The sequence below is a fragment of the Chiloscyllium punctatum genome, chromosome 45, assembly GCF_047496795.1.
Source record: "Chiloscyllium punctatum isolate Juve2018m chromosome 45, sChiPun1.3, whole genome shotgun sequence".
Taxonomy (NCBI): domain Eukaryota; kingdom Metazoa; phylum Chordata; class Chondrichthyes; order Orectolobiformes; family Hemiscylliidae; genus Chiloscyllium; species Chiloscyllium punctatum.
The window spans coordinates 4,134,013-4,147,429 of record NC_092783.1 but is presented as its reverse complement, the minus strand read 5'-3'; positions in this window follow the sequence as shown (position 1 = coordinate 4,147,429).

Sequence of the window (13,417 nt, the reverse complement as noted above, 5' to 3'; positions counted from 1 at the left end):
TTCAGCCCCTCTGTTTCTCGACCTCTGTTTCAGTCCCTCTGTTTCTCGCCATCTGTTTCAGCCCCTCTGTTTCGCGCTCTCTGTTTCAGCCCCTCTGTTTTAGCTCCTCTGTTTCTCGCCCTCTGTTTCTGCCCCTCTGTTTCTCGCCCTCTGTTTCAGCCCCTCTGTTTCTCGCCCTCTGTTTCAGCCCCTCTGATTAAGCCCCTCTCTTTCTCGCCCTCTGTTTCAGCCCCTCTGTTTCTCGCCCTCTGTTTCAGCCCCTCTGTTTCTCACCCTCTGTTTCATCCCCTCTGTTTCAGCCCCTCTGTTTCTCGCCCTCTGTTTCAGCACCTCTGTTTCAGCCCCTCTGTTTCAGCCCCTCTGTTTTTTCGCCCTCTGTTTCTCGCCCTCTGTTTCAGCCCCTCTGTTTCTCGCCCTCTGTTTCAGCCCCTCGGTTTCTCGCCCTCTGTTTCAGCCACTCTGTTTCAGCCCCTCTGTTTCAGCCCCTCTGTTTCAGTCCCTCGGTTTCTCGCCCTCTGTTTCTCGCCCTCTGTTTCAGCCCCTCTGTTTCTCGCCCTCTGTTTCAGCCCCTCTGTTTCTCGCCCTCTCGTCAGCCCCTCTGTTTCAGCCCCTCTGTTTCAGCCCCTCTGTTTCAGCCCCTCTGTTTCTCGCCCTCTGTTTCAGCCCCTCTGTTTCTTGCCCTCTGTTTCAGCCCCTCTGTTTCTCGCCCTCTGTTTCAGCCTCTCTGTTTCTCGCCCTCTGTTTCAGCCCCTCTGTTTCAGACCCTCTGTTTCAGCCCCTCTGTTTCTCGCCCTCTGTTTCAGCCCCTCTTTTTCAGCCCCTCTATTTCAGCCCCTTTGTTTCAGCCCCTCTGTTTCATCCTCTCTGTTTCTCGCCCTCTGTTTCTCACCCTCTGTTTCTCGCCCTCTGTTTCAGACCCTCTGTTTTTCGCCCTCTGTTTCAGCCCCTCTGTTTCTCGCCCTCTGTTTCAGGCTCTCTGTTTCAGCCCGTCTGTTTCAGCCCCTCTGTTTCAGCCCCTCTGTTTCTCGCCCTCTGTTTCTCGCCCGCTGTTTCAGCCCCTTTGTTTTTCGCCCTCTGTTTCAGCCCCTCTGTTTCAGCCCCTCTGATTCAGCCCCTCTGATTCAGCCCCTCTGTTTCTCGCCCTCTGTTTCAGCCCCTCTGTTTCAGCCCTTCTGTTTCAGCCACTCTGTTTCAGCCGCTCTGTTTCAGCCCCTCTGTTTCTCGACCTCTGTTTCAGCCCCTCTGTTTCAGCTCCTCTGTTTCTCGCCCTCTGTTTCAGCCCCTCTGTTCACGCCCTCTGTTTTAGCCCCTCTGATTAAGCCCCTCTGTTTCAGCCGATCTGAATCAGCCCCTCTGATTCAGCCCCTCTGTTTCAGCCCCTCTGTTTCAGCCCCTCTGTTTCTCGCCCTCTGTTTCAGCCCCTCAGTTTCTCACCCTCTGTTTCAGCCTCTCTGTTTCAGCCCCTCTGTTTCTCGCTCTCTGTTTCAGCCCCTCTGTTTCTCGCCCTCTGTTTCAGCCCCTCTGATTCAGCCCCTTTGTTTCTCGCCCTCTGTTTCAGCCACTCTGTTTCTCGCCCTCTGTTTCAGCCCCTCTGTTTCTCGCCCTCTGTTTCAGCTCCTCTGTTTCAGCCCCTCTGTTTCAGCCCCTCTGTTTGTTGCCTTCTGTTTCTGCCCCTTAGTTTCTCGCCCTCTGTTTCAGCCCCACTGTTTTTCGCCTTCTGTTTCAGCCCCTCTGATTCAGCCCCTCTATTTCAGCCCTTCTGATTCAGCCCCTCTGATTCAGCCCCTCTGTTTCTCGCCCTCTGTTTCAGCCCCTCTGTTTCAGCCCTTCTGTTTCAGACACTCTGTTTCAGTCCCTCTGTTTCTCGCCATCTGTTTCAGCCCCTCTGTTTCGCGCTCTCTGTTTCAGCCCCTCTGTTTCAGCTCCTCTGTTTCTCGCCCTCTGTTTCTGCCCCTCTGTTTCTCGCCCTCTGTTTCAGCCCCTCTGTTTCTCACCCTCAGTTTCAGCCCCTCTGATTAAGCCCCTCTCTTTCTCGCCCTCTGTTTCAGCCCCTCTGTTTCTCGCCCTCTGTTTCAGCCCCTCTGTTTCTCACCCTCTGTTTCATCCCCTCTGTTTCAGCCCCTCTGTTTCTCGCTCTCTGTTTCAGCCCCTCTGTGGCTCGCCCTCTGTTTCAGCACCTCTGATTCAGCCCCTCTGTTTCTCGCCCTCTGTTTCAGCCCCTCGGTTTCTCGCCCTCTGATTCAGCCCCTCTGTATCTCGCCCTCTGTTTCAGCCCCTCTGTTTCAGCCCCTCTGTTTTTTCGCCCTCTGTTTCTCGCCCTCTGTTTCAGCCCCTCTGTTTCTCGCCCTCTGTTTCAGCCCCTCGGTTTCTCGCCCTCTGTTTCACCCCCTCTGATTAAGCCCCTCTCTTTCTCGCCCTCTGTTTCAGCCCCTCTGTTTCTCGCCCTCTGTTTCAGCCCCTCTGTTTCTCACCCTCTGTTTCATCCCCTCTGTTTCAGCCCCTCTGTTTCTCGCTCTCTGTTTCAGCCCCTCTGTTTCTCGCCCTCTGTTTCAGCACCTCTGATTCAGCCCCTCTGTTTCTCGCCCTCTGTTTCAGCCCCTCGGTTTCTCGCCCTCTGTTTCAGCCCCTCTGTTTCTCGCCCTCTGTTTCAGCCCCTCTGTTTCAGCCCCTCTGTTTCAGCCCCTCTGTTTTTTCGCCCTCTGTTTCTCGCCCTCTGTTTCAGCCCCTCTGTTTCTCGCCCTCTGTTTCAGCCCCTCGGTTTCTCGCCCTCTGTTTCAGCCACTCTGTTTCAGCCCCTCTGTTTCAGCCCCTCTGTTTCAGTCCCTCGGTTTCTCGCCCTCTGTTTCTCGCCCTCTGTTTCAGCCCCTCTGTTTCTCGCCCTCTGTTTCAGCCCCTCTGTTTCTCGCCCTCTCGTCAGCCCCTCTGTTTCAGCCCCTCTGTTTCAGCCCCTCTGTTTCAGCCCCTCTGTTTCAGCCCCTCTGTTTCTCGCCCTCTGTTTCAGCCCCTCTGTTTCTTGCCCTCTGTTTCAGCCCCTCTGTTTCTCGCCCTCTGTTTCAGCCTCTCTGTTTCTCGCCCTCTGTTTCAGCCCCTCTGTTTCAGACCCTCTGTTTCAGCCCCTCTGTTTCTCGCCCTCTGTTTCAGCCCCTCTTTTTCAGCCCCTCTATTTCAGCCCCTTTGTTTCAGCCCCTCTGTTTCATCCTCTCTGTTTCTCGCCCTCTGTTTCTCACCCTCTGTTTCTCGCCCTCTGTTTCAGACCCTCTGTTTTTCGCCCTCTGTTTCAGCCCCTCTGTTTCTCGCCCTCTGTTTCAGGCTCTCTGTTTCAGCCCGTCTGTTTCAGCCCCTCTGTTTCAGCCCCTCTGTTTCTAGCCCTCTGTTTCTCGCCCGCTGTTTCAGCCCCTTTGTTTTTCGCCCTCTGTTTCAGCCCCTCTGATTCAGCCCCTCTGATTCAGCCCCTCTGTTTCTCGCCCTCTGTTTCAGCCCCTCTGTTTCAGCCCTTCTGTTTCAGCCACTCTGTTTCAGCCGCTCTGTTTCAGCCCCTCTGTTTCTCGACCTCTGTTTCAGCCCCTCTGTTTCAGCTCCTCTGTTTCTCGCCCTCTGTTTCAGCCCCTCTGTTCACGCCCTCTGTTTCAGCCCCTCTGATTGAGCCCCTCTGTTTCAGCCGATCTGAATCAGCCCCTCTGATTCAGCCCCTCTGTTTCAGCCCCTCTGTTTCAGCCCCTCTGTTTCTCGCCCTCTGTTTCAGCCCCTCAGTTTCTCACCCTCTGTTTCAGCCTCTCTGTTTCAGCCCCTCTGTTTCTCGCTCTCTGTTTCAGCCCCTCTGTTTCTCGCCCTCTGTTTCAGCCCCTCTGATTCAGCCCCTTTGTTTCTCGCCCTCTGTTTCAGCCACTCTGTTTCTCGCCCTCTGTTTCAGCCACTCTGTTTCTCGCCCTCTGTTTCAGCCCCTCTGTTTCAGCCCCTCTGTTTCAGCCCCTCTGTTTGTTGCCTTCTGTTTCTGCCCCTTAGTTTCTCGCCCTCTGTTTCAGCCCCACTGTTTTTCGCCTTCTGTTTCAGCCCCTCTGATTCAGCCCCTCTATTTCAGCCCTTCTGATTCAGCCCCTCTGATTCAGCCCCTCTGTTTCTCGCCCTCTGTTTCAGCCCCTCTGTTTCAGCCCTTCTGTTTCAGACACTCTGTTTCAGCCCCTCTGTTTCTCGACCTCTGTTTCAGTGCCTCTGTTTCTCGCCATCTGTTTCAGCCCCTCTGTTTCGCGCTCTCTGTTTCAGTCCCTCTGTTTCAGCTCCTCTGTTTCTCGCCCTCTGTTTCTGCCCCTCTGTTTCTCGCCCTCTGTTTCAGCCCCTCTGTTTCTCGCCCTCTGTTTCAGCCCCTCTGATTAAGCCCCTCTCTTTCTCGCCCTCTGTTTCAGCCCCTCTGTTTCTCGCCCTCTGTTTCAGCCCCTCTGTTTCTCACCCTCTGTTTCATCCCCTCTGTTTCAGCCCCTCTGTTTCTCGCTCTCTGTTTCAGCCCCTCTGTTTCTCGCCCTCTGTTTCAGTACCTCTGATTCAGCCCCTCTGTTTCTCGCCCTCTGTTTCAGCCCCTCGGTTTCTCGCCCTCTGTTTCAGCCCCTCTGTTTCTCGCCCTCTGTTTCAGCCCCTCTGTTTCAGCCCCTCTGTTTCAGCCCCTCTGTTTTTTCGCCCTCTGTTTCTCGCCCTCTGTTTCAGCCCCTCTGTTTCTCGCCCTCTGTTTCAGCCCCTCGGTTTCTCGCCCTCTGTTTCAGCCACTCTGTTTCAGCCCCTCTGTTTCAGTCCCTCGGTTTCTCGCCCTCTGTTTCTCGCCCTCTGTTTCAGCCCCTCTGTTTCTCGCCCTCTGTTTCAGCCCCTCTGTTTCAGCCCCTCTGTTTCAGCCCCTCTGTTTTTTCGCCCTCTGTTTCTCGCCCTCTGTTTCAGCCCCTCTGTTTCTCGCCCTCTGTTTCAGCCCCTCGGTTTCTCGCCCTCTGTTTCAGCCACTCTGTTTCAGCCCCTCTGTTTCAGCCCCTCTGTTTCAGCCCCTCTGTTTCTCGCCCTCTGTTTCAGCCCCTCTGTTTCTTGCCCTCTGTTTCAGCCCCTCTGTTTCTCGCCCTCTGTTTCAGCCTCTCTGTTTCTCGCCCTCTGTTTCAGCCCCTCTGTTTCAGACCCTCTGTTTCAGCCCCTCTGTTTCTCGCCCTCTGTTTCAGCCCCTCTTTTTCAGCCCCTCTATTTCAGCCCCTTTGTTTCAGCCCCTCTGTTTCATCCTCTCTGTTTCTCGCCCTCTGTTTCTCACCCTCTGTTTCTCGCCCTCTGTTTCAGACCCTCTGTTTTTCGCCCTCTGTTTCAGCCCCTCTGTTTCTCGCCCTCTGTTTCAGGCTCTCTGTTTCAGCCCGTCTGTTTCAGCCCCTCTGTTTCAGCCCCTCTGTTTCTAGCCCTCTGTTTCTCGCCCGCTGTTTCAGCCCCTTTGTTTTTCGCCCTCTGTTTCAGCCCCTCTGTTTCAGCCCCTCTGATTCAGCCCCTCTGATTCAGCCCCTCTGTTTCTCGCCCTCAGTTTCAGCCCCTCAGTTTCAGCCCTTCTGTTTCAGCCACTCTGTTTCAGCCGCTCTGTTTCAGCCCCTCTGTTTCTCGACCTCTGTTTCAGCCCCTCTGTTTCAGCTCCTCTGTTTCTCGCCCTCTGTTTCAGCCCCTCTGTTCACGCCCTCTGTTTTAGCCCCTCTGATTAAGCCCCTCTGTTTCAGCCGATCTGAATCAGCCCCTCTGATTCAGCCCCTCTGTTTCAGCCCCTCTGTTTCAGCCCCTCTGTTTCTCGCCCTCTGTTTCAGCCCCTCAGTTTCTCACCCTCTGTTTCAGCCTCTCTGTTTCAGCCCCTCTGTTTCTCGCTCTCTGTTTCAGCCCCTCTGTTTCTCGCCCTCTGTTTCAGCCCCTCTGATTCAGCCCCTTTGTTTCTCGCCCTCTGTTTCAGCCACTCTGTTTCTCGCCCTCTGTTTCAGCCCCTCTGTTTCTCGCCCTCTGTTTCAGCTCCTCTGTTTCAGCCCCTCTGTTTCAGCCCCTCTGTTTGTTGCCTTCTGTTTCTGCCCCTTAGTTTCTCGCCCTCTGTTTCAGCCCCACTGTTTTTCGCCTTCTGTTTCAGCCCCTCTGATTCAGCCCCTCTATTTCAGCCCTTCTGATTCAGCCCCTCTGATTCAGCCCCTCTGTTTCTCGCCCTCTGTTTCAGCCCCTCTGTTTCAGCCCTTCTGTTTCAGACACTCTGTTTCAGTCCCTCTGTTTCTCGCCATCTGTTTCAGCCCCTCTGTTTCGCGCTCTCTGTTTCAGCCCCTCTGTTTCAGCTCCTCTGTTTCTCGCCCTCTGTTTCTGCCCCTCTGTTTCTCGCCCTCTGTTTCAGCCCCTCTGTTTCTCGCCCTCAGTTTCAGCCCCTCTGATTAAGCCCCTCTCTTTCTCGCCCTCTGTTTCAGCCCCTCTGTTTCTCGCCCTCTGTTTCAGCCCCTCTGTTTCTCACCCTCTGTTTCATCCCCTCTGTTTCAGCCCCTCTGTTTCTCGCTCTCTGTTTCAGCCCCTCTGTGGCTCGCCCTCTGTTTCAGCACCTCTGATTCAGCCCCTCTGTTTCTCGCCCATCTGTTTCAGCCCCTCGGTTTCTCGCCCTCTGATTCAGCCCCTCTGTATCTCGCCCTCTGTTTCAGCCCCTCTGTTTCAGCCCCTCTGTTTTTTCGCCCTCTGTTTCTCGCCCTCTGTTTCAGCCCCTCTGTTTCTCGCCCTCTGTTTCAGCCCCTCGGTTTCTCGCCCTCTGTTTCACCCCCTCTGATTAAGCCCCTCTCTTTCTCGCCCTCTGTTTCAGCCCCTCTGTTTCTCGCCCTCTGTTTCAGCCCCTCTGTTTCTCACCCTCTGTTTCATCCCCTCTGTTTCAGCCCCTCTGTTTCTCGCTCTCTGTTTCAGCCCCTCTGTTTCTCGCCCTCTGTTTCAGCACCTCTGATTCAGCCCCTCTGTTTCTCGCCCTCTGTTTCAGCCCCTCGGTTTCTCGCCCTCTGTTTCAGCCCCTCTGTTTCTCGCCCTCTGTTTCAGCCCCTCTGTTTCAGCCCCTCTGTTTCAGCCCCTCTGTTTTTTCGCCCTCTGTTTCTCGCCCTCTGTTTCAGCCCCTCTGTTTCTCGCCCTCTGTTTCAGCCCCTCGGTTTCTCGCCCTCTGTTTCAGCCACTCTGTTTCAGCCCCTCTGTTTCAGCCCCTCTGTTTCAGTCCCTCGGTTTCTCGCCCTCTGTTTCTCGCCCTCTGTTTCAGCCCCTCTGTTTCTCGCCCTCTGTTTCAGCCCCTCTGTTTCTCGCCCTCTCGTCAGCCCCTCTGTTTCAGCCCCTCTGTTTCAGCCCCTCTGTTTCAGCCCCTCTGTTTCAGCCCCTCTGTTTCTCGCCCTCTGTTTCAGCCCCTCTGTTTCTTGCCCTCTGTTTCAGCCCCTCTGTTTCTCGCCCTCTGTTTCAGCCTCTCTGTTTCTCGCCCTCTGTTTCAGCCCCTCTGTTTCAGACCCTCTGTTTCAGCCCCTCTGTTTCTCGCCCTCTGTTTCAGCCCCTCTTTTTCAGCCCCTCTATTTCAGCCCCTTTGTTTCAGCCCCTCTGTTTCATCCTCTCTGTTTCTCGCCCTCTGTTTCTCACCCTCTGTTTCTCGCCCTCTGTTTCAGACCCTCTGTTTTTCGCCCTCTGTTTCAGCCCCTCTGTTTCTCGCCCTCTGTTTCAGGCTCTCTGTTTCAGCCCGTCTGTTTCAGCCCCTCTGTTTCAGCCCCTCTGTTTCTAGCCCTCTGTTTCTCTCCCGCTGTTTCAGCCCCTTTGTTTTTCGCCCTCTGTTTCAGCCCCTCTGATTCAGCCCCTCTGATTCAGCCCCTCTGTTTCTCGCCCTCTGTTTCAGCCCCTCTGTTTCAGCCCTTCTGTTTCAGCCACTCTGTTTCAGCCGCTCTGTTTCAGCCCCTCTGTTTCTCGACCTCTGTTTCAGCCCCTCTGTTTCAGCTCCTCTGTTTCTCGCCCTCTGTTTCAGCCCCTCTGTTCACGCCCTCTGTTTCAGCCCCTCTGATTGAGCCCCTCTGTTTCAGCCGATCTGAATCAGCCCCTCTGATTCAGCCCCTCTGTTTCAGCCCCTCTGTTTCAGCCTCTCTGTTTCTCGCCCTCTGTTTCAGCCCCTCAGTTTCTCACCCTCTGTTTCAGCCTCTCTGTTTCAGCCCCTCTGTTTCTCGCTCTCTGTTTCAGCCCCTCTGTTTCTCGCCCTCTGTTTCAGCCCCTCTGATTCAGCCCCTTTGTTTCTCGCCCTCTGTTTCAGCCACTCTGTTTCTCGCCCTCTGTTTCAGCCACTCTGTTTCTCGCCCTCTGTTTCAGCCCCTCTGTTTCAGCCCCTCTGTTTCAGCCCCTCTGTTTGTTGCCTTCTGTTTCTGCCCCTTAGTTTCTCGCCCTCTGTTTCAGCCCCACTGTTTTTCGCCTTCTGTTTCAGCCCCTCTGATTCAGCCCCTCTATTTCAGCCCTTCTGATTCAGCCCCTCTGATTCAGCCCCTCTGTTTCTCGCCCTCTGTTTCAGCCCCTCTGTTTCAGCCCTTCTGTTTCAGACACTCTGTTTCAGCCCCTCTGTTTCTCGACCTCGGTTTCAGTCCCTCTGTTTCTCGCCATCTGTTTCAGCCCCTCTGTTTCGCGCTCTCTGTTTCAGTCCCTCTGTTTCAGCTCCTCTGTTTCTCGCCCTCTGTTTCTGCCCCTCTGTTTCTCGCCCTCTGTTTCAGCCCCTCTGTTTCTCGCCCTCTGTTTCAGCCCCTCTGATTAAGCCCCTCTCTTTCTCGCCCTCTGTTTCAGCCCCTCTGTTTCTCGCCCTCTGTTTCAGCCCCTCTGTTTCTCACCCTCTGTTTCATCCCCTCTGTTTCAGCCCCTCTGTTTCTCGCTCTCTGTTTCAGCCCCTCTGTTTCTCGCCCTCTGTTTCAGTACCTCTGATTCAGCCCCTCTGTTTCTCGCCCTCTGTTTCAGCCCCTCGGTTTCTCGCCCTCTGTTTCAGCCCCTCTGTTTCTCGCCCTCTGTTTCAGCCCCTCTGTTTCAGCCCCTCTGTTTCAGCCCCTCTGTTTTTTCGCCCTCTGTTTCTCGCCCTCTGTTTCAGCCCCTCTGTTTCTCGCCCTCTGTTTCAGCCCCTCGGTTTCTCGCCCTCTGTTTCAGCCACTCTGTTTCAGCCCCTCTGTTTCAGCCCCTCTGTTTCAGTCCCTCGGTTTCTCGCCCTCTGTTTCTCGCCCTCTGTTTCAGCCCCTCTGTTTCTCGCCCTCTGTTTCAGCCCCTCTGTTTCAGCCCCTCTGTTTCAGCCCCTCTGTTTTTTCGCCCTCTGTTTCTCGCCCTCTGTTTCAGCCCCTCTGTTTCTCGCCCTCTGTTTCAGCCCCTCGGTTTCTCGCCCTCTGTTTCAGCCACTCTGTTTCTCGCCCTCTGTTTCAGCCCCTCTGTTTCTTGCCCTCTGTTTCAGCCCCTCTGTTTCTCGCCCTCTGTTTCAGCCTCTCTGTTTCTCGCCCTCTGTTTCAGCCCCTCTGTTTCAGACCCTCTGTTTCAGCCCCTCTTTTTCAGCCCCTCTATTTCAGCCCCTTTGTTTCAGCCCCTCTGTTTCATCCTCTCTGTTTCTCGCCCTCTGTTTCTCACCCTCTGTTTCTCGCCCTCTGTTTCAGACCCTCTGTTTTTCGCCCTCTGTTTCAGCCCCTCTGTTTCTCGCCCTCTGTTTCAGGCTCTCTGTTTCAGCCCGTCTGTTTCAGCCCCTCTGTTTCAGCCCCTCTGTTTCTAGCCCTCTGTTTCTCGCCCGCTGTTTCAGCCCCTTTGTTTTTCGCCCTCTGTTTCAGCCCCTCTGTTTCAGCCCCTCTGATTCAGCCCCTCTGATTCAGCCCCTCTGTTTCTCGCCCTCAGTTTCAGCCCCTCAGTTTCAGCCCTTCTGTTTCAGCCACTCTGTTTCAGCCGCTCTGTTTCAGCCCCTCTGTTTCTCGACCTCTGTTTCAGCCCCTCTGTTTCAGCTCCTCTGTTTCTCGCCCTCTGTTTCAGCCCCTCTGTTCACGCCCTCTGTTTCAGCCCCTCTGATTGAGCCCCTCTGTTTCAGCCGATCTGAATCAGCCCCTCTGATTCAGCCCCTCTGTTTCAGCCCCTCTATTTCAGCCCCTCTGTTTCTCGCCCTCTGTTTCAGCCCCTCAGTTTCTCACCCTCTGTTTCAGCCTCTCTGTTTCAGCCCCTCTGTTTCTCGCTCTCTGTTTCAGCCCCTCTGTTTCTCGCCCTCTGTTTCAGCCCCTCTGATTCAGCCCCTTTGTTTCTCGCCCTCTGTTTCAGCCACTCTGTTTCTCGCCCTCTGTTTCAGCCACTCTGTTTCTCGCCCTCTGTTTCAGCCTCTCTGTTTCAGCCCCTCTGTTTCAGCCCCTCTGTTTGTTGCCTTCTGTTTCTGCCCCTTAGTTTCTCGCCCTCTGTTTCAGCCCCACTGTTTTTCGCCTTCTGTTTCAGCCCCTCTGATTCAGCCCCTCTATTTCAGCCCTTCTGATTCAGCCCCTCTGATTCAGCCCCTCTGTTTCTCGCCCTCTGTTTCAGCCCCTCTGTTTCAGCCCTTCTGTTTCAGACACTCTGTTTCAGCCCCTCTGTTTCTCGACCTCTGTTTCAGTCCCTCTGTTTCTCGCCATCTGTTTCAGCCCCTCTGTTTCGCGCTCTCTGTTTCAGCCCCTCTGTTTCAGCTCCTCTGTTTCTCGCCCTCTGTTTCTGCCCCTCTGTTTCTCGCCCTCTGTTTCAGCCCCTCTGTTTCTCGCCCTCTGTTTCAGCCCCTCTGATTAAGCCCCTCTCTTTCTCGCCCTCTGTTTCAGCCCCTCTGTTTCTCGCCCTCTGTTTCAGCCCCTCTGTTTCTCACCCTCTGTTTCATCCCTTCTGTTTCAGCCCCTCTGTTTCTCGCTCTCTGTTTCAGCCCCTCTGTTTCTCGCCCTCTGTTTCAGCACCTCTGATTCAGCCCCTCTGTTTCTCGCCCTCTGTTTCAGCCCCTCGGTTTCTCGCCCTCTGTTTCAGCCCCTCTGTTTCTCGCCCTCTGATTCAGCCCCTCTGTTTCAGCCCCTCTGTTTCAGCCCCTCTGTTTTTTCGCCCTCTGTTTCTCGCCCTCTGTTTCAGCCCCTCTGTTTCTCGCCCTCTGTTTCAGCCCCTCGGTTTCTCGCCCTCTGTTTCAGCCACTCTGTTTCAGCCCCTCTGTTTCAGCCCCTCTGTTTCAGTCCCTCGGTTTCTCGCCCTCTGTTTCTCGCCCTCTGTTTCAGCCCCTCTGTTTCTCGCCCTCTGTTTCAGCCCCTCTGTTTCAGCCCCTCTGTTTCAGCCCCTCTGTTTTTTCACCCTCTGTTTCTCGCCCTCTGTTTCAGCCCCTCTGTTTCTCGCCCTCTGTTTCAGCCCCTCCGTTTCTCGCCCTCTGTTTCAGCCACTCTGTTTCAGCCCCTCTGTTTCAGCCCCTCTGTTTCAGTCCCTCGGTTTCTCGCCCTCTGTTTCTCGCCCTCTGTTTCAGCCCCTCTGTTTCTCGCCCTCTGTTTCAGCCCCTCTGTTTCTCGCCCTCTCGTCAGCCCCTCTGTTTCAGCCCCTCTGTTTCAGCCCCTCTGTTTCAGCCCCTCTGTTTCAGCCCCTCGGTTTCTCGCCCTCTGTTTCAGCCCCTCTGTTTCAGCCCCTCTGTTTCTCGTCCTCTGTTTCAGCCTCTCTGTTTCTCGCCCTCTGTTTCAGCCCCTCTGTTTCAGACCCTCTGTTTCAGCCCCTCTGTTTCTCGCCCTCTGTTTCAGCCCCTCTTTTTCAGCCCCTCTATTTCAGCCCCTTTGTTTCAGCCCCTCTGTTTCATCCTTTCTGTTTCTCGCCCTCTGTTTCTCACCCTCTGTTTCTCGCCCTCTGTTTCAGACCCTCTGTTTTTCGCCCTCTGTTTCAGCCCCTCTGTTTCTCGCCCTCTGTTTCAGGCTCTCTGTTTCAGCCCGTCTGTTTCAGCCCCTCTGTTTCAGCCCCTCTGTTTCTAGCCCTCTGTTTCTCGCCCGCTGTTTCAGCCCCTTTGTTTTTCGCCCTCTGTTTCAGCCCCTCTGTTTCAGCCCCTCTGATTCAGCCCCTCTGATTCAGCCCCTCTGATTCAGCCCCTCTGTTTCTCGCCCTCTGTTTCAGCCCCTCTGTTTCAGCCCTTCTGTTTCAGCCACTCTGTTTCAGCCGCTCTGTTTCAGCCCCTCTGTTTCTCGACCTCTGTTTCAGCCCCTCTGTTTCAGCTCCTCTGTTTCTCGCCCTCTGTTTCAGCCCCTCTGTTCACGCCCTCTGTTTCAGCCCCTCTGATTGAGCCCCTCTGTTTCAGCCGATCTGAATCAGCCCCTCTGATTCAGCCCCTCTGTTTCAGCCCCTCTGTTTCAGCCCCTCTGTTTCTCGCCCTCTGTTTCAGCCCCTCAGTTTCTCACCCTCTGTTTCAGCCTCTCTGTTTCAGCCCCTCTGTTTCTCGCTCTCTGTTTCAGCCCCTCTGTTTCTCGCCCTCTGTTTCAGCCCCTCTGATTCAGCCCCTTTGTTTCTCGCCCTCTGTTTCAGCCACTCTGTTTCTCGCCCTCTGTTTCAGCCACTCTGTTTCTCGCCCTCTGTTTCAGCCCCTCTGTTTCAGCCCCTCTGTTTCAGCCCCTCTGTTTGTTGCCTTCTGTTTCTGCCCCTTAGTTTCTCGCCCTCTGTTTCAGCCCCACTGTTTTTCGCCTTCTGTTTCAGCCCCTCTGATTCAGCCCCTCTATTTCAGCCCTTCTGATTCAGCCCCTCTGATTCAGCCCCTCTGTTTCTCGCCCTCTGTTTCAGCCCCTCTGTTTCAGCCCTTCTGTTTCAGACACTCTGTTTCAGCCCCTCTGTTTCTCGACCTCTGTTTCAGTCCCTCTGTTTCTCGCCATCTGTTTCAGCCCCTCTGTTTCGCGCTCTCTGTTTCAGCCCCTCTGTTTCAGCTCCTCTGTTTCTCGCCCTCTGTTTCTGCCCCTCTGTTTCTCGCCCTCTGTTTCAGCCCCTCTGTTTCTCGCCCTCTGTTTCAGCCCCCCTGATTAAGCCCCTCTCTTTCTCGCCCTCTGTTTCAGCCCCTCTGTTTCTCGCCCTCTGTTTCAGCCCCTCTGTTTCAGCCCCTCTGTTTCATCCCCTCTGTTTCAGCCCCTCTGTTTCTCGCTCTCTGTTTCAGCCCCTCTGTTTCTCGCCCTCTGTTTCAGCAGCTCTGATTCAGCCCCTCTGTTTCTCGCCCTCTGTTTCAGCCCCTCTGTTTCTCGCCCTCTGTTTCAGCCCCCCTGATTAAGCCCCTCTCTTTCTCGCCCTCTGTTTCAGCCCCTCTGTTTCTCGCCCTCTGTTTCAGCCCCTCTGTTTCAGCCCCTCTGTTTCATCCCCTCTGTTTCAGCCCCTCTGTTTCTCGCTCTCTGTTTCAGCCCCTCTGTTTCTCGCCCTCTGTTTCAGCACCTCTGATTCAGCCCCTCTGTTTCTCGCCCTCTGTTTC